Source organism: Hypanus sabinus, chromosome 3 (assembly GCF_030144855.1).
Source record: "Hypanus sabinus isolate sHypSab1 chromosome 3, sHypSab1.hap1, whole genome shotgun sequence".
NCBI lineage: Eukaryota > Metazoa > Chordata > Chondrichthyes > Myliobatiformes > Dasyatidae > Hypanus > Hypanus sabinus.
In genome coordinates this window covers 194,730,935-194,734,185 of record NC_082708.1, presented here as the reverse complement: position 1 = coordinate 194,734,185, position 3,251 = coordinate 194,730,935, and positions in this window count along the sequence as shown.

Here is a 3,251-nt window from a genome sequence, read left to right as displayed (position 1 = left end):
CCAAACTTCTCTTCAACATTGATATTGAACTTGCATGCACCACTTGTGCTGGCAGCTCATTTCACATTCTCATGTCCCTCTGACTGAAGAAGTTTCCTTTCATGCTTCCCTTAAACTTTTCACCTTTTACCCGTAACCCATGACCTCTGGTGGTATTCCCACACAACATCAGTGGAAAATGCCTGCTTGCATTTCTCCTATCCATACTCCTCATAATTTTGTATCCCTCTATCAAATCTCTCCCAATCTTCTACATTCTAAGTAATACTGTCCTAACCTATTCAATTTTTCCTTATAACTCAGGTCCTCCAGACCCAGTAATATCCTTTTAAATTTCTCTATACTTTTTCAACCTGTTTTTATCCTTCTGGTAGATAGGTGCCTAAAACTACACACAATACTCCAAATTAGGCCTCATCGTTGTATATTACAACTTCAACATAACATCCCATCTCCTGTACTCAATACTGTGAAGGCAAATATGCTAAAAGATTTCTTTACAACCCTATTGTTGGCCAGAAAGAACTACAGTATGAAAATCACTGAATTCAAATGAAGCAGATGGGCCAATTGTCTTTGTTCTGCCATGTACCTGGAGACGGAGGCTGCCATTTTGTGGAATTGTTTTATATCCTTTGTTTTGTGTGTTAGTTGCTTGGCTTGATCAGTGTTTTAAAGAAGACACAATAATGCCTCAGGTAATCTGCTGAATTTGGAATCATTTCCAAATAAGAAGTTATTTTTGAGGTGTTCTTTGGTTGGATATAACATGCAGGTTTGTGCAGGTTGCCCTGTGTCTGGTCTGTTTGATTCAAGCAGATAGAGAACAAAGGGCTATGAATTACCAATTGTCACTTGCTGGGAAGAGGGCAAGAAATGGATGCTGGCCTGGAGCAGGGGCAATAAAATGGTGCTGAAGGTCAGGCACATGACCTACAGCCAATGACACTGGAGTACAATATTTGAATTGGTAAGAAATGGATATAAAAGCAGGTCTGCTGGCAGTGGCAGTGGCAACTCTGTAGAAGAGCAACTAACACAGATGTGAGGTGCCCCAAGGACACTTGGCGATTCAAAATGGAACTACGAGAAAGATGTCGCCAGCAGCAGAAACTTATTTTTAACTGGAAATATATTTTCTGTTCTTTGACTATTTAGGAAAAATTAGTTGGTGTGCATACAAGCGAGGATCTAATTTATCAGAGTTACAGGGAAGTAGTCACCCCAAAGTTGCAAGAGGCCAGTAGCTGGGTAACTGTCAGGAGAAAAGGAAATAGGCAGTGAGAGCAGAGCAACCCTTGGCCATTCCCTGACTGGGTTACAGGCACTGAGTATGGGTCCATGGTGCAGAAGGGAAAGAGAACGAAGAAGGGAGCGGTAGTGATAGGAGACTCAATGGTGAGGGGAACAGACAGGAGATTCTGTGGACATGAACGGGACACCTGATGTCTCAGATTATGTCCAAAACATTTTGGAGAGGGAGGGGAAACAGCCAGATGTCTTGGTATCAATGGCATAGGAAGGGAAAGCAATGAGGTCCTGAAAAGATAATTCAGAGAGTTAGGTAGAAAGCTGAGAAGCAGGACCTCCCGGGTAGTAACTTCTGGATTGCTGCTTGTGCCACGTGCCAGTAAGGGTAGAAACAGGATGATCTGGCAGATAAATGCATGGCTGAGAAGCTGGTGAAGTGGGCAGGGCTTTAAGTTCTTGGATATCTAGGATCTCTTCTGGGGGAGGTATGACATGTTCAAAAGTGATGGGTTGCACTTGAACCCAAGAGGGACTAATATTCTCGCAGGCAAGTTTGTTAGAGTTGTTGGGGAGAGCTTAAATGAACTTGGCAGGGAGGTGGGAACCTGAATGAAGGAACTCAGGAAAGGATGGATGCTAAAAATGTAAAGATAGAGAGCAGTCAGATTGTCAGGAAGGGCAGGCAAGAAGATTGTCGGTATGAGGTTGTGGCCATCACTGAATCATGGCTGAAAGATGGTTGTAGTTGGGTGCTGAATGTCCAAGGTTACACGTTATATCAGAGGTAGGCAGAGGGGTGGTGTAGCTCTACTGGTAAAGAATGGCATCAAATCAGTAGAAAGATGTGACATAGAAAGTAGAAAGATGTTGAATCCTTGTGGGTTGAGTTAAGAAACTGCAAGGGTAAAAGGACATTGATGGCAGTTATATACAGGCCTCCCAACAGTGGCTGGGAGGTGGACCACAGATTACAACAGGAAATAGAAAAGGCAAGTCAAGAGGGCATTGTTATGATTGTAATGGGAGATTTTAACATGCAGATCGAGTGGGAAAATCAGGCTGAGAATGGATCTCAAGAGAGTGAATTTGTTGAATGCCCAAGAGATGGGTTTTTAGAGCAGTTTGTTTTTGAGCCTACTAGGGAATAGGCTATACTGGATTGGGTGTTATGTAATGAACTGGAGGCAATTAGGGAGCTTAAGGTAAAAGAACCCTTAAGAAACAGTGATCACAATATGATTGCGTTCAACTTGAAATTTGACAGGGAGAAAGTAAAGTCTGATGTAGCAGTATTTCGGTGGAGTATGGGAAATTACAGTGAAATGAGAGAAGAGTTGGCCAAGGTAAATTGGAAGGAGATGCAGGCTGGATGTCAGCAGAGCAGCAATGGCGTGAGTTTCTGGGAAAAATGAGGAAGGTACAGGACATATGTATTCCAAAAATGAAGAAATACTCAAATGGTAAAATAGTACAACTATGGCTGACAAGGGAAGTCAAAGCTATTGTAAAAGCTAAAGAAAAAGCATACAACAAAGCAAAAATTAATGGGAAGATAGATTGGGAAGCTTTTAAAAACCTACAGAGAACAACTTAAATGATCATTAGAAGGTAAAAGATGAAATAGGAAAGCAAACTAGCAAATAATATTAAAGTGCATAGTCAAAGATCTTTCAAGTATGTTAAAAATAAAACAGAAATCAGTGTGGATATAGGACCTCTAGAAAATGAGGCGGGAGAAATAATAATGGGGAACAAGGAGATGGCTGCTGAACTAAATGAGCATTTTGCGTCAGTTTTCACTGTAGAAGACATGAGCAGTATGCCTGGTGTTGTAGTGTGTGAAGGAAGAGAAGTGGGTGCAGATACTGCTACAAAAGAGAAGGTGCTCAAAAAGCTGAAAGACCTAAAAGTACACAAGTCACCCGGACTAGAGGAACTGCACCCTAGGGTTCTGAAAGAGGTAGTGTTAGAGATTGGGTGGCATTTCTAATGGAAAATTA